This window comes from Canis lupus, chromosome 1, assembly GCF_003254725.2.
Source record: "Canis lupus dingo isolate Sandy chromosome 1, ASM325472v2, whole genome shotgun sequence".
Taxonomy (NCBI): Eukaryota; Metazoa; Chordata; class Mammalia; order Carnivora; family Canidae; genus Canis; species Canis lupus.
In genome coordinates, this window is record NC_064243.1 from 70,726,240 (window position 1) to 70,743,388 (window position 17,149).

Below are 17,149 nucleotides of genomic sequence, written 5' to 3' on the forward strand. Positions count from 1 at the left end.
GCTATGTTGGTGGTGTCAGCTTATGGTGTCACCTCTTAGAGTTTGAGCCTCTCTACTAGGACATACTCAAGGGTTAATGTCCAATCACTTCTGGTCTGATAAATAGCTCACTTACATGAAGGACGCTAGACACATTGTGACACATTAAGACATTTGATCAAATCACGGGTCCTGAAAAGTCCAAACTGAAAGTTAGTACTGAAAGGACCAGAAGTCTAGGTACTCCTTCAGGTCTCTAGAGTCTTTGCTCTATTAATCATGCAACTTAAAGACATGATTTATTATAATAAAGAAATGTACTTCCTATCTTTCCAAATCAGGGAACTTCCAAATCATGATAGTGACAGCCTGTCTGTGGACCCAGGCTGGAAACTGAAAAAAATAAATGCAACGAGTTTGTTATTATGTCTTTCCCTGTCTTCAAAGATGAACACACATCTGTTGGCTCCTTAGCCCACCCAGATATCCACAGCCAAGAGGCGCCTATGAATCCTGCTAAATAATCTTCTGCAACCAACTCAATGTGTAACAGGGCCTGAATTAAACAGATCCCAGCATGAACTGGATAGAGCTGAGTGAGAAATGAGAACAGAATTGTCTCCATATGGCCCTGTGTGTAGAAGTCACTAGGCAAAATATGAGGCATGGTGCGAAAAGGGTACCAGCCCAAGGCTTGGAAGTCCAATGTGGATGTGCAAACTGTTTCTCTGAGCTTCCTTAACAGCACAGGCATTCCCTGTATCTGTTTGTCTCCCTCAACCATTACCTAGGTGCTGTGCTTTCGCCCTCCAGACTAGGGTGAGGAAGTGTCAGATCTTGTGTAGGATATTTTAATTTCATTTCTTATGACAATTTATTACAATAGCTTCAACATGAAAAGTTAGGGGTCTAGTTCCATCCGGAAGTGAGAAGCAGAGGAGGCTTTGTTCTGGACGGCCTTGGCTTACCCAACATTCCTCTCCTGTATCTTTCCCTCCAATGCTGGCCAGTGTTCTACCCACCGCCTGGCAAGGCCCACCTTTCAAGTTTCTGGGTCAGCAGTATCACCGGGCGGTGTTACGGGGGACAACACAGAGGATCACTTTTTACTTTTGGCCTGAGTTGGCAGCGGGGGTGGGGTGGGGTGTAAGTGCTCATCATGGAGGCATCCAAATGTGAGCTGGGTTTGGATCATGCATGTCATAGGGCTCTGTACGCAAACATTCATTTGAGGGCCTCCGGGCGCCTCCCTTCCTCCTGGAGATGGCCTGCAGCAGGCTCTGTGTGGTGTGGTGTTTTCGATTCCATCAGAAATCTAAAACCTGTAAACACACTGACAGCAGTCGGCTGAGGGATGTGAGAAACTCGCAAATGAACAACAAATGCAGGCAGAGAAAGGCCAGACCAAATGGACTGATGTTTTTCACAACCGTGTAGGGGTTTAATCCGCTGGTCTCAAACCATATGGCGAGCTGAACATGAGCCGGAGAGGCTGGGAGGTACTTGGCGGCAGACCATGGAAACATAAACGCAAGGCATTTTGTTTCCTTGTGTGTGCTTTTTTCCCTTTAAATATTTACTTTTTGTGTTTTGCCAGGACACAGTTTCCATCCCATATGCAGAGCAGGCTGTTTTGCAAATGGGGGCAGGGATAAGCAGGGGACAGGTTGGCTCAGGGGACCTGTAATGGGATACTGATTCTGTCGTGTCCATGTTGCTGGCTTTCCTCCCCAGGTTGACCATGAACAAAACCTGCCCCGATCTCCGCACCCAGGTTTAGGGGCTCCTGGAAGAAGTCCCCCCCGCCCCCACCCGGCCCCTCCCTGTGGTGCAGGCGCAGAGCCGCGGGCGGCTGCTCTGGAAAGCTCCGGGCTCTGCTGAGCCGCTGGTAGGTGGCCTGTGCCCGTCAGCTCGGAGGCCCCGGCTGGGCAGGGCGCGCGAACCCCGAACCCCGTGGGCGGAAGCCGAGCCTCTGGGTTGGAGGCTGCCGATGGGGCATCCGTCACGGACCTTCCACCCCACGGGAGAGTCGGACCGGGAAGAAGGGTGGCAAGGGGCGTGGGTGGGCGAGGGACAGCAGCTGGGGAGAGGCCGGGGGTGGCAGATCCCCAAGCGGAGTAGAAATGGGCCATATGAAAATAAATAAATTAGTGCCGGGCCTGGAGCCATGTTTGAACCAGAATAATGTAAGCAATCAAATACTTACTGTCTCTAATCCACTCAGGCTTCCAAACACGTTGCTTAACAGAAAATGGAAGGGTTGGTAATAGAGGCCGCGGCTGCACAGGGAGGGCCGCTCGCTCAAAGGCGGTCTCGGCTGCAGGGCGTCGCCAACCAGAGACGCCCGGCCCTGGCCAGTCTTGGGGGGCCCGGGGCTGAGGGCCGCGCGCATGCCGACAGCCTCAGGAGGGCTCCCCCGGAGTCCATCTGCGCCACACGCGACCTCGACCTCGGGGGTGGCGGTGAGAGACGCGGGGCTAAGCCGGAGCCCGGGACGTGGGGCCCGGGGGGCCCCCGCCGTGCTGTGGCGCGCACTCGCTGGCCCGTCCGCGAAGCAGCTCCTCGTGCCTCACACCTTATCGGGGTCGCCCCAGACACACCCGTCCCGCTACACACCCTAGCGCAGCCTTGGGGCAGATCGGTGCGCCCCGCGCCCGGGGACCCAGGCCAGCGAGTCCCGGCGGGACCCCAGGATTTACCTGGCTAGGAGGCTCCAGGCGCCGCTGCTGTTGCCGTGAGCGACACCATCAGGTTCCGATCTCCTGAAGCCAAGTGATGAGAGCCTTTATCAGCCGGAGGCCAGGGGGCTCAGCGGTCGAGCATCTGCCTTGTGTTCAGGCTGATCCCGGGGTGTTGGGACCGAGTCCCGCATCGGGGCTCCCTAGGGGAGGCCTGCGTCTCCCTCTGTCTGTGTCTCTGCCTGTCTCTGTGTCTCTCATGAATAAACAAATAAAATCTTTTTAAAAAGTGGGAGGGGCTTTATCAGCCTGGGTAGCTGGATTCCAAGTCCAGGTTTCCTGCCCAAACCATGATGCTTCTGACTCCGTACATGCCCTCTCTGCCAGCCGTGCGCCCACATCACCTGAGCCTGCAGTTGTCCTTAGAACCCTTCCTGACAAGGTCCTCTAGGCAGCCACCAGCAATCAACCAGAGTTGACTTGCAGATGAAACTTGTCATTTTTGAGGTGGCATCAGGGGCCCTGGTCTGAAAGTCAGAGAACCAGGACTCAGTCATGAGTGGGCCATGAACTAGGTATGGAGACCCCAGGTGAGATATGTACCCCACTGTGTTCCATCTCCTCACCTGACAAATGAGAGGGCTTGGTTGGGTCAATGGTTCTCAGTCAGGATAATTCTAGAATCATATTGTATGAGGCTGTTGGGGCTGGCACAACAGAATACCGTAGACTGGGGGGCTTAAATGGTGGGAATTTATTCCTCACAGTTCTGCAGGCTGGAAGTTCCAGATCAGGGTGCCAGCTGATTCATTTCCTGGTGGGGGCCTATTCATGGCTTGCAGATGGCCATTTTCTTGCTGCGTCCTCACATGGTCATTTATCCTTGTATGCAAGTATCTCATGTTTCTTTTTATAACAGCACTAATCCCATCATGGGGGCCCCCCCGCCCTCATGACCTCATCTAAACCTAATTACCTCCCAAAGGTCCCCAACTCCAAATACTATTCCCTCAGGGTTTAGGGAGGGGGGCACACAATTCACTCTGCAGAACATATGGATAGCTTGTTTTAAAATACAGCTTCCTGAAAAAAATAAAATAAAATAAAACACAGTTTCCTGGGTTCTTCTTCCAGAGGTTCTGATTCAGTCTGTCTGGGGTGAGATCCAGGAATTTATGTTTTTAGCAGGCATCTCACATGATTCTCAGCCTTTTTCAGGCTTGAGAAGCTTTGGGGGAGTTGATCACTGCATTCCCCAATTCCTGACAGTGAGCTGTGGAGTCCTCCCAACTCCCAGCAGCCCTTGGTCCTTTCTTCCTGAGCATGTGACCTGCCTCAGCTGTATCTGCTGACAGTAGATGGAGAGTCTGGCTCATTCGTATGCAGGGCTCTAGCCCCGTGCCCCGCCTAGAGCCAGGCACACAGTAGGCACATAAGTGATGTTTGTTGAGGGTCTTGCTCAGGACTCCTTCTAACTTCAAAAGTCTTTGAAATGTGCAGATATCTTTGAAGGGCTCTCAAAGGGGTTACCCTACATTATTTAGGAAAAAAACAGTAGAGCTGTCTTTGTTTTTACTGTCCAGGAGGCTTAACCAACAGCGAGTACATTTGCATTTCCTTCTTTCCCCAAGCAGCAGAAAGCAAAACAACCTGTGCTGTGGCTAGAAAATGAATATATACAGACACAAAGGACAGACTCACTGCCCGTAGCCCTCTGGCCATCAGTGTCTTCCCTTCATTCCCTGCTGGCTACAGCGCCAGTGGTGAAAGCAAGGACAGGCCATCACTGAGGCTTGGTTGGGACAGTATGACCCAAGAGAAAATGGGGACCTTTTCTACATTCCTTTAATCCCACGAGGAATAATGAAGAGAAGAAAGAGAAGCGGATGTGGAATGAGTTTTCTCTGTTAAAAGTGTGGCTCAGAGGAAGAAGACAGTAATGCAAAGTAGTTGAACTGGTATGTGCCAAATTATAAATCGTTTCTGAAAAATTACTGTGAGATATCACTACACAACTGTCAGACCAGAATGTGCTTTAGCAAGGGAGTCAGCCACCATCACTTGCATTTGGCAGAGACTGAAGGCAGGCAGCTGAGTGGGAAAGCTTTATAGTGGCAAGAAGGGAAGGTTTCAAGTGTAGATAGCACGTTGGCATCCTGGGCTGGTTACTGAGTTATCATGGGCTGGTTTCTTGGGTGGCTGATGCAGTCTGTGGGTCAGAGTACCATTTTTATATAGGCTTTGGCCTGGCCATTGCCCACATGTGTATTCAGTCCCCCAGTGATTATACCTAGAGAAATTGACCACGTCTTGCTCTCTCTCTCTCAATAAGCACCCCTCCCTTCCAAGGCTGAAATGAAGCAGCACATTCAGGAAACATGCCTCCATCTTTTTGGAGAACAGAGCCTATTCTGTCTACCATGCCCCCCACAAGCCTTCCTTAAACACTGCTTTTCTTATATTAATTCTCTGCTGAAAAATATGTGCATTAACTCAGGATTAAGTCTGACCCTCCTGCATCTCCCACTCATCCAATCTATTCCTCTCCACGCTTCCCTCAGGCAGGCATCCCTGCCTCCCCTGGCTCTCCCATACCTCCCTGTACTTCCCTGCCCTTTCCCCCATAGACCCTATTCATGGAATGCCTTCTGCTCTTTCCCAAATCCTGCCCGCAATTTAAGTTTCAATTTTAATCCATGAACCATCTCCCCACCACTCTGGTGTGTATGCTATGCATCGGAGACTCAGCTGCGGCAGCTGGTTAAAAGGCAGAGTCCAAAGTCCCCCTTAGATTCTGATTTATTAGGTCTAGGGCTGGTCAGGAAAATCACATTTGGACTGGTGGGGAACAATGGGAAAGGATTCTTTAATTAAAAAGTAAACATTTGGGGGCACATGAGTGGCTCAGTTGGTTAAGTGTCTTACTTCTTGATTTCAGCTCAGGTCATGATCTCCGGCTCCTGAGATGGAGCCCCGTGTCGGGCTCCTCATTCTCCCTCTCCCTCTGCCTCTTCCCCCGCCCCCCAGCTCCTGTGTGCTCATTCTCTCTCTCTCTCTAGAAAAAGAAAAAAGAACGTAAACAACATATGCATGAACAGAGAGGTGGAAAACCACACCCTTGTATATGTGTATGTGTGTGTGTGTGTATATATATATTACATATTAGGGAAAAATTGTGAAAGGCTTTCAAATGAACCAAAAAGATAGCTGGGCAACTTCAATGGAAAACTAGGTGTTGTCTGGCATGACTTCCAGATCTATTAGATTTTATGTCCAGTTTTCCAGATTATTTAATTTTATGTCTGCCCCTTTCATTGTTGTTGAGCTTTTTATTTTTTTATTTTTATTTTTATTTTTACAATCCTGAGGTCTTTTATTTCCTTTACAGTTATCATGCCATGAATTCATAGGGAATGGGTTCCAGCAGTTCAGGCTCCTTTCCATTGGTTCTCACAAAGTGTGCTTCTCTGGGTGGGGCAGGCTGGTGCTTCAGTTGGACCCAAGTACCTTTCTCTTTGGCTTCCTTCTTTTTCTGATCATTTTCCTTCACATGCTTCAGGAAGCTATCTCGGCTCTTTGAGTGTTTAATATGCTCAATGTGGACATTAATTCTCTTGGCAAGAATCTTGCCCTTAACTTGTTTGTTTACAACAATGCCAACAGCATGCTGAGTAACATTGTAGACCCTTCCAGTTTTGCCATGGTATCATTTGTGGGGCATTCCTTTTTGAACAGTGCCCATTCCCTTGATGTCCACAATATCACCTTTCTTATAGATTCGCATGTATGTGGCCAAAGGAACAACTCCATGTTATCTAAAAGGCCTAGAGAATATATAGCGGGTACCTCTCCTCTTTCCCTTTGTGTTGGTCATTTTGGTGAATTACTGGAAGATGGCGGTTCCGGCCGAAAGGCTGTTGTTGAGCTTTTTAAAGTTCTGTAAAGTGTGGATAACTTGTAGCACTGCAAACAATTTTGCACATGGTGGAGGTCCCACTGATTTGTGTCTCCCACTGTGGAAGGGGTCACTTTGACATCTACTAAGCAAATTCATCTTGGTATTCTTATTGCCCTAGGTATGTGTCTGTCCCTGGGGTTCTCCTTTGAACGAGTGCTAACACCTTACTGATTAACAACGTTAATTAATCAGTTAAATAAAAATCATTGGCATATGTCATTTGATATTCCTATGAGATCCATGGTTTGACCTTTGAAGAATTCTCTCACACCCACGCAGGCACATACACATACATATATATAGGCCCTACTCTGGCTCAGTTATCTTACCCTGAGCAAATGCTTTAGTTTCATGAAAGATAGAGGTCAGGGGCTGAAGACAGGCCAAGCCATGCACCTGGCACGTTATTAGGTGGCGTGCTTCTGAAGTGGTCATTCAAAATGCTGGCATCGTCACTTTGTAATTATTTATTCCTCCCAGCTGCCTTTGAGTAAGAATGAGTATGTAGCATCACACTTAGCTTTTCCATGCAGCTCTGGGAACCTTGCTTTGGAAATCCTGAAGTGCCACCCAAGGAAGAGTTGAGTAAAGGTCAGACCTTCTGACGGCCAACCGAGCACCAAATGCTGCTGGTTGCTCAGAGTGTAGTCACAACACATCTCGACTCTTTCTTCTGTAGGAAGCCGGGGAGGTTCTGCTTCAGGACCTCCTGGAACGCTCTCCACCTGGTTCTCATGCGGCTAGGCAGCTGGAGCCGCTTAGCCATTCAGAAGCCATTCAGAAGCCAGCAGCACCAGAGGAACCACATGCGCACCCACCTCTCCTTCCTTCCTTCCACAGAGAACACCCACCTCTCCTTCCTTCCTTCCCTTTCTGATCTTTGTTTTAAAACCATTAGGGAAAAGGTCCAGGTGCTTCCGCACCTTTTGCCTTTCAACCTTCCGTTGGACAAAGACTCTCTCACTGACTAAACTTTAGACTCCTCTGAACCCTTTTCTCAAAAAGGCTTCGTCCTTGGGCCCTGCCTTCAGCTTGCCTCATGATGCACCGAGTCCTGCTGAGTTGGGTTAGAAGGACCCCCACTGTACCTCCCATATCGGATCAAATTCCTCAGCCCTTCCCCTCTGTATCTGATCACTCCCAGTCCTCCTCTGGCAAGAATCTTAGATTAGGTTAGCAAGATAGAGCTTTATGTCTACTCTTAGTACTTTTTCATACACAGACCCTCTTGCTCTGCTCCTTGGTTGTAAATCCCAGCTGTCTTGGCTATCTTCAGAGTGGAGCCCAGTCTCTCTCCCATGGCCACAGTCAGGACACCTGTCGCCACAGTCTTGGCTAAGGTCTTCCTTCCCTTTTTAGAAGCGTCAGAATGAATTTTTTCTTTAACACCATTAGGGTGTGAGCTCAAAGGGATGAGTGAGCCTAGCCGTTCTGATCCCTCTGCTGAGTTCGCCCAAGCTGACTTGGGCTGCTTTCTGCTTGCTGAGACCTGCCCCAATCAGGTAACCATCTCTTCACCTTCCAAGACATCCTGTTGGTGCACTCGCCCTTGGACACCTCTAGCCTGCAGCCCTAGAAGAGAATTGCCAATTCCCCTTCCACCCTTTTGAAAACCTCCCTCTGTGCAGATCCTTGTTTCAATCGCCAGAGTATCCTGGGTTTCAAGGCATTTTGCCCAGCCAGGTGCAGCACATCGTCTCTCTATGCACTTCTTCATGTGTGGAAAGGGTCTGAGGACTTTGTAACCCACCTCCCAGCACCCCTTGGGGATTCATCTGATTTTTCAGCAGGAGAATTCTACAGGCTTCGGACGTTTAAAAAAAAAAAAATCAGCCCAGCCTCATAGAACCCAGAACCCAAATAGAAGTCAACCCCCAAGCGGCTCAAGGACAAAAGGGGGCTAGGAAATTCGCCTAATCGGCTGACACAACAAACCATATTCCTAAAGGGGCAAAGACTGATTTCCTATGTTGGAAAGAATTTACGATCTCAGTTGCTTTTCCTTTCTTTTTTCTTTTTGCCAGCTTCCTCCTCCTCCTCATGCAATAAAGATCAATTTGTCTGGGAGCCACTTCTTTTTGATGAGAGACCGTTTCTGGGAGAGGTCTCGGGCTTCAAGGAGCACATACAAGTAAGTAGTAAAAAAAGAAAACACAACACACAACACACGGCGCAGCGCCACCCCAGGCCTCCTCTGACCGCAGCCGCCCCGCAGCCGCCCCGCAGCCGCCCCGCAGCCCAGCCTCGGCGTCCAGCCGTGTGGGCGGCCCTCTGAGCAGAGTGCAGCCAGGTCAGCCTAATTAGCCAGGCTAATGTCTGGTTTCCTGGGGAGAGTTTTTGTGAAGTAATTGCCTGCCTTGGGGTCAAAATGTAGTAATTATAGGTCTTTTTGTTACTAAATGAGATAAACAGCCTTTGAATTCTTGCAGCAAGTTAGCCAATCACAGGAGACTTCTCTTTGTGCCCCAGAACTGCAGAGGCTATTTTGACAGGTGATTTCAATACCATGTAGCTATTTATTTATTCTGGGCCTGGGACATAAACACAAACATCTTGGCCTCCAATTGCACACGTTAAGACTATCAGGACTCTGTCAGAACCAAATGTGGGGATTGCAGGGCAGAGGGTCTGCTTAAAACGCTGACGTTGGAGAATGAGGTCGGCAGATACTTTGAGCTAAAGGAGAAATTCCCTCACAATTTTAAAGTTAACAGAACAGCAGAATTATCCGTGTTAACCAGTTCCCTTTCTCCCAGTTGTTTGCTTATTTTCTCTGTAAAAGTCAACAACAGGACAGTCTGGGAAGACCATGGGAAGCTAATAAAGTAGGCAATGTCGTTTCCACCTCCAGAGGTAGACAATGGAGCATGGAGAAAGGAATTCATTCCAAGCTTGACATGAACATATTTTTTACCAGTCCTGGTTGGGGTGAACGGGACTCGCCCCACGAGTGGGAATAAAACTGGTGTGAAGATCAGGAAATAGGAAATGGGGAAATGATTTATAACTGAAATGAACATTGTTTCAAGGATCTTGTTGCCTCCTGGGCACCCCACACACCTGCAGGCACCTAGCTGGCTAACCCTGGCAACCCGAGGCCCACAGACCAGCAGCATCAATATCACTGGGGAGTTTGCTTGAAATGCAGGGTCCTAGGCCCCACTGCAGACCTCTTGAGTCATAGTCTGCAGTATATCATGATCCCCAGGGGATTCCTATGCTTATTCAAGATTAAGGAGTTTTAGTTTAAATTACCATGTGATAGGGTTTATTCCAGATGGGTATGGCTTGTTTTAGGAAAAACATTGAGAAAGTATGTCCTCCAAAGTATGGAGACATAAGGTGAGTAGTTAAGTACCAGAATGGTGGTCTACAACATTTTGGTCTCTTTAGAGGAAAAGTGACTTGTAGACTTTCTTTTTTTTTTTTTTTTTTTTTTTTAAGATTTTATTTATTCATGAGCGACTCAGCGAGAGAGGCAGAGACACAGGCAGAGGGAGAAGTAGGCTCTGTCCTTGATGTGGGACTCGATTCCAGGATCCCGGGGTCACTCCGGGGTTTTATTCCCACTACTATTTCTTGATCTTCACATCAGTTTTATTCCCACTCAGCCAAAGGCTGACACTCAACCACTGAGCCACCCAGGTGTCCAATTTATAGACTTTCCTAATGTCAAAACTCGGTTGCATGTGGGAGTTTCAGCCGATCCCTCCATTTCCTCCCTGCTTTACCTGGGAAATGAGAAGAATATAGTCTCCCTACCTCTCTGGGTCTATAGTTGCAGCTTGATACTATAAATGGATTACTGTTGGAGCCTGCGGCTGGTCCGTGTCTGTTCTCACTTTTCCCAGTATATCTTTTAGGCCCAGTCATGCATATGGAAGTCTGATAATTAACAAGATAGGTAAACTTTTGGGCATCAAAACAAACCTTAATGTTTAGAAGGAACTGACTGCTGGGGTAGGTCTAGAAGGAGGTTTGTGCAGTTTGTACTATTTCCAAATCCCACATCAAATGCACCAAATAGTGTATGGGAGCTCTGCAGAACTTGCCTATAGGATACTCTTGATATTTTTCTAGCACATAGGTGGATTTCAAAGACTCTGTCTTATGATGGTGTTAGTGAAGATAGGCAGCACCTCATGATGCAGAGCATGGATTTTTAAAAAAATATTTATTGGACCATGTCACTATATTGTATAGTTTTCTATACACTAAAAACAAAACCTTAACCAGCAGTCAGTAATCCCTAAGGAAAAGAATTAGAGTATACTACAATATTTCCATTATTTTAATTCCATTTGAGAACTTGGAAGCCAAAGTGCTTTCAAAGCATTCTGCAGATGAGTTACTCCAAAATCATCTCCTACTAAGAAAATTCTGAGGGCAGCCTGGGTGGCTTAACGGTTTAGCGCCGCTTCAGCCCAGTGAGGGATCCTGGAGACCCGGGATCGGGTCCCATGTCGGGCTCCCTGCACAGAGCCTGTTTCTCCCTCTGCCTGTGTCTCTGCCTCTCTCTCTCTCTCTCTCTCTCTGTCTCTCATGAATAAATAAATAAAATCTTTAAAAAAAGAAAGAAAGAAAATTCTGATTGATGACACATATTCTATTCCTGAAATCAGAATCTCTTTTCCAAATCATCCTATAGGAATTCCATTCTTAATACTGCACAAAATACATGAGTTCTCTATCCAAGACTGCCCAGCTATAAAGTAGAAGTATCACTAAATGGTGGCTGCTGGGAATATGCAAGCCACATACTAAGTAAGATAAACAATATCCTTCACTGAACAAGTATTTATTGAGTACATAATGTCTAAATACAGGCCTGGAGTAATTAGAATAGCAGTTAAAATTTTAGTGAATGCTATCAGGCAACCTTCTACACAGTTCTCACATACTATTTAATTTATTTATAAAATAATCCCATAGTTTGGTAGATTTGGAGGCTGAAGCCCAGAACACCCAAATAATTTGGCTGAGATCACACAATTAATAAGTGGTAGAGCTAAGATCTGAAACTAGGAAGTTGTCTCGTGAGTTGGTACTCTTAATCCCAATACGATCCACAGCTCTAAGAAGATAGATCCTACCGTTGCTTTCATGGCACTTATTATTTCACAGGGAAGATAGACGTCAAATGACTAATTGCAAGTCTGACGAATTTTAAGTCTGGTGAGTTTTATGCTATAGAAATGTATCAAAGGGGGGTCTGAAGTCTTTCAGAATAAGTCACAAATTTAAGTTGCAAGTGAGAATTCCTGGTATAAAGTTTCCACAGCAAGGCCAGAGTATGGAGCTAGAGCCCAATTAGGGTGAAACTGGATGAGTTACGGTAATAATGCTGAGTTTTATTTGGAGAAGAATGGAAAACTGTTAAATCAAGTGAGAGACTGCCCCAATCTGATTATGACGACAGCAGGGTGGAGTAGTGGAGAGTGGGTGGCTTGGAGGTGGTGGGAAGGCCCCTGTGGGAGGCTGTTGCAGTAGGATGATGGCTTTGCCAGAGTGTCGGCCGTGGGGATGGGACATGTGGTTGGGGGTCAAGGAAAAGGAGTTCAATTTCTGAAATGTAAAATATGAATAGTGAAGCTTAATATAGACTCATTGACTTGATAAAACATAACCAAGTATAGCAAACCATGGAGCCTCTCCTCCATATTTTATCCTCCACAGGATGGGCCAGGCACCCTGCAAAGTGGTTTGTGTGCTTGTATCATTGATCTTTACAACGACCCTGTCAGGCTAGCACTGTTTAGATTCCCATTTGACATATGAAGATGAGGCTGGGGAGGGTTAAGTGAGGTCCCAAGGTCACAAGAAAAGTGGCAGAAGCAGTGCTAAAGCTCTAGGGTGTCTGATCCCACCAACTACAGTCCTCACGTGTCTCTTTCCAGAGCTTGTCTGACGATAAGACTCACCTATAACACTTGTTGAACAGACTTATCTCTGGGCTCCCTCTCTGGATGTGCTGATTCGGTGAGCTGGGGCCCGGGATGTGTGTACTCACAAATTCCATCACCACTTTCCCCTCATGCTGCTTAGTTTTATTCACAGAACTGATCACAACTGGAAATCTTGTTGTGTTATGTATTGATTTATTACCTAGCAGCTCCTCTAGAACAAACCCCCCAGAAGGTCATGGCTTTGGCCCCCTGGAATGTGCCAGGATCCTCTTTCCCGCCCCTCCCCTCTCTCTAGAGGACCCTGAGGGCCCCTGGCCCTGTCTCCTGGCTTCTATCCTCGCTCCTCCTTTGACCCATCTCCATACTGAAGTCACAGTGATCTTTGAGACATGTCAATTTACTCGGCCATCAATCCCTTCCTCAAATTCTTAGAACAAGAATGCTACAATCTGGCCCTTACTTCCTCCCTCGGTCCCTCAATCCAGCCAGGCACTCAGCCTCAGTGTGACCCAAGTGCTCCGAGCATCAAGGGTCCCATGGGAGGCTCCCAAGCACACTTTTCCTGGAGGTACCAGAGTTGCCCTCACTGCTACAGTGTGGAGGTAGTGAGGCCGGAGGCCACAGTCCCCAGTGGCCACTCCTCTGCCTACTTCCCTTCTGGGTATTCGTGAAGCTTCAAGAGAGAGCCGTTTGCTGGCTGACTCAGAGACAGGCTCAGCAGGCTAAGCTCTGCGGCTGTACTGCTGACCCAGGTGGAAGGCACGAGAAGGTGTCCTGAGTGGGAGTTCAGGGAGGGCTGTTCAGCTGTCCCGGTGGGCAGAGGCAGAGCAGAGAACGCAGGGAGGTCTCCCACAGAAGAATTCTGCGGTGGCTCCCTGGGTGGCCCGGCCGGCACAGCCTGCTGTGTTCTGTGCAGTTAAAAGCAAGCTGCGGGTGGAGGGACCTCTGTGCTCGGGCCGAGCGCGGCTTACGCCACACATGGCTAAAGTACACAGACGATTAGCAATCAGGGCAAGGACCTCCCTGCTGCAGAAAATGACACAGGGGTTACTTCTCTGTAAACAGCCCCAGAAAAGCCCCGGTTCCTTTTACGGGCTGTCTCTCCTCCCTTTGAGAAGTTGCAAATGCACCCACCCAGGGCTTTGGCTCTCAATCCACCAACGGGCAGGAGGCGCGCGCGCGTGCACACACGTGCACACACACGAACACATGCGCGCACCCCGCCATCTGGGCAGCAGCACACCCCGAAGGCCCTAGGATCTCTCAGAAGGCTGCGCCCTCAGACCCAGTGGGCGCTGTGTGGAACCAGAGGAGCTTGAAAGTAGAAAACAGGTGGCCCTTGGTCGGAGTGGCCCGGCAATGGGGAGCATCCCTCGTGGGCCCAGTGTCCTGCACCTTCGTTTCCTGGGTCCCTGGTAAGAACAAAAGAGAGCATTTGCACGTTGCCTGTTATTTATTCCAAATTAAAATATCCTGAGTAATCTTTCCAGCCCTCCTTAGAAAAGATGGGACAGAGACTTAAGGGGTTTTAAAAGCCTCAAATCCTACTCAGATCTATGACACCAGAGCCTTTTGGAGTCTCTGCAGCAAAGTGATTTTGAGGCGTCCCTCTACCTGGGAAGTCCAAAGCAACATTCTTTGGGAACAAAGATTTGTGCTTGTATTAATGGCCATTAAACTTGTGAATGACGGAAGGCCCCACACAGGCCTAAGCAGCAAAGGAGATTTCTGGGCTTCTGCAGCTGGAAAGTCCAGATGGGTTAAGGCGCGCATTCCAGGGGTAGCAGTGAAAGCAAACATGTACTGAATCCTGAGCACAGATCGCACTAGCCCGGGCATTTAACCCTCAAGCCACACAATGATCATGGCCCTATCCCCAACCCATTTTGCAGAGGAGCAGGGTGAGGAACAAGACTTGTATCTGGAGGCCGACAGGGCCTGGATGGGACCATGAGGCCCTAACCCCCTAATCTGATCTCTGAATGCCACTCAGTCTGGCTCCCAGTCTCCTTAGGCAGTTGTCTCTGCCACCTTCTGAACTTGTCCCATCCTACCCACCGGGCACAGGCTTCCCCCCTTCCTGGGGAAGCCCCCTGGGGAAAGCCTCCCCCCACCTTGCTCTAGGGGGCTTCAGGCCAGGGCAGTCTCTTGCTGCCGCTCTACAGAGCAGGTAGGGGGGCCAAGCAGGAAATACAAACGTGTGACAAGGGCCATGTGCTGGGGGCACTGTGACAACCAGGACCAGCCACCGCACGGATGTGGCCCGGGGGTCTCCAGATCCTCTAATTTTCAAGAAAACCAGAAATCTGGACTTTTCATGTAAAAGTTTCTGCTTTTGAAAATGTTATGCAGGCCTAACCACATGCATTTTGGAGTCACTGGTGTTCGATTTCTGCTCTCCATTAGAGTCTTGGGGAAGCAGCCCTAGGGGCTCACCTGTCTTTGAGGCAGCTCCTTTAGCCAGGGGTGCTTCCTCCACCTGGGACCCGGTTAGCTACTGGAGGTGGGGGATGTTGGGGGGGTGATGCGCAAAGGGATATGCGACCAGAGCCCTGCTGAGACCACCCAGCTCGTGGTTGGCATCTCCAAAGAAGAAGTGATTGAGTAAAGTCTAGAACGTCTGCACAGCCACTTGTATGAGTCCATAGTCCCTTAGAGCAAATCGTAAGAGAAAAAAAATATTCCATTTAAAGTTAAAGTCGGTTATTGTTTGGACTAGCTTCAAAGCAGAGATGAACAGAATGGGCTAAGAGGCGGCCGGTGTGAGCAGTAGTGGCGTTTCTCCAGCCTCTAATGATGTTCCTTAGTCAGAAACCAGGGGACCCACGGAGGTTGGGCTGGGAGCTTGGTTTCCATTTCCTATTCAAAGGTTAGCCTGTCTGATGAGATAAACACAAAGGAGCCAGATGTGGTACGATTGTGACAGTCGCTGATTATATCGGATACTTTACCTGCGAGGCATTTCCACCTTGGGGCGGGGGCGGACTCTGATGAGCAGCTCTTGTGGGCCTTTCTGGGTGGGGTTCTAACCCGTAGCCCAGCTAGAAGCCCTGCCATGTGCTTCACCACAGACTTCGGGTTCCTAACTGAACGATCCTGCTGCACAGATTTGAATATTTTCCTGTCCTTGGTAGGATGGGTTCAGGAGGTGCTCCCCTACGTGGTACAGAGATCTGAGCACCAGCAGGGGTCCCTCTGCCCTCTAGTCAGAGCCTAAGTTTACTCGTGGCACTATCTTTCCTCAGGCTTAACACATTGTGCATCTTTGTTAGGCGTACATGGTTCTACACTAACCTGGAAGGATGGTGTGTTAGTGCGTGTGACAAGCTGCTTGGAAACCGTCGGCCCTGTTTCAGCTGCTACCTACAACTCTTCCTCTCATAAAGGCCTCTGGGGACAGGCACTGTGAGCCCATTTTCCAGAGGATGACACCGAGTCTCCAGGAGTTGGAAGGAAGCTATACATGATAGTTATATTTAGTATTCTGATAACAAGTGTCAGGGGCAGGATGCCAGGAGTATCACATAGAATGCTGTTGGCCACAGTTAGCAGAAAATTCTAATGCAACTGAGTTAGAAATGAGGAAACTCATTATCTATCAGGAGCCTAGGTCTGGAGGTTGGGGGGCCGCTGCTTAAGTTCATGGCTCAAATGACACCATCAGGAACTCAGATTCTTTCCTTCTATTTGTCATCTTCGGCAGGTCGGCCTTGACCTCAGTCCTCACTGGCCTACTTGGCTGCATTCCACCCAGACTCACCCATACCTGGCATGAGGGAGGCAGTGGGGCCGCCAGCTGGGCTGCTTGTGCCCTTACCTTACACATGGCTTTGAAGGATCCACACCTTAGCTTGTCTGAGTTTTGCTGTAAAGTTACATTAGCAATGCCCGTTTTCTTTCAGTTAGCCTAATAGGTTGAAAAGAGCTCTTTGTTTATGTTTTAGACAGAAGGTGTGTACCAGTCCAGGCTTGGAAATGAGTGAGAATTTTCTCCATTGCAAGTGACTCAAGTCCTGTCCTCCCACTTGTGGCTTCTGCTCTGCATGATGATTGAGAAGTTAGATCTGGAAATCTGGCCACAAAAATTACTTAATGGATTCATGCCTCCGTTTCCACCTCTGTAAAATGGGGATCATATTAGAATCCACTCATAAGGTTGCTCAGTAAGGATTCAGTAAGTTAGTACATGGGAAATCCTTGGAACGGGGTCTGGCCTACTGTAAGGGTTCAGTAGGCTCCAGGTCTTAGTGTTGGTCTCCAAGGTGCCTCAAGAATGAGGCAGCTTTGATGTGACAGCCGTGCAGCCTGTGCTTCCAATGAAGAGTGTGGGCTAGCCCACTACCTCAGATCCCAGAGAGGACTCTGTGGTTCAAATAGCCCCCTTTCAGCCCAAGCTGGGGCTTGAGCCGTGCCCCGCCACTCCGTGCAGGGACTGAGGTCCCCCGCAGACCTCCCCAGGCATTGAGAAGAAGGAGTGGTTTCCTAAAGGGGATCCAGAAGGCTATGACCAGAGCAAGGGTGGTAGGTGTGCCACATGGATGATGCTACGGATGACCCGCCATCATTCCTTCTGCTGTTGATCCCTGGGAGCGGGCATTTGGACTCAACATGTGACTATATTAGACACC

The 17,149-nt window shown here is 48.7% G+C and overlaps 1 long non-coding RNA gene and 1 pseudogene across 1 annotated transcript in view; one reads left to right on the plus strand and one right to left on the minus strand.

Moving 5' to 3' along the window:
* Positions 1-8,749, plus strand: part of LOC112644592 (uncharacterized) — a 29,185-nt gene extending 20,436 nt beyond the window's left edge. Inside the window, exon 3 of the long non-coding RNA XR_007413735.1 lies at positions 8,640-8,749. This is a non-coding gene — a long non-coding RNA (uncharacterized LOC112644592). The remainder of the gene's footprint in view (positions 1-8,639) is intronic.
* On the minus strand, positions 6,026-6,567 carry LOC112644591 (60S ribosomal protein L21-like; annotated as a pseudogene).
* Positions 8,750-17,149: the final 8,400 nt, after the last annotated feature.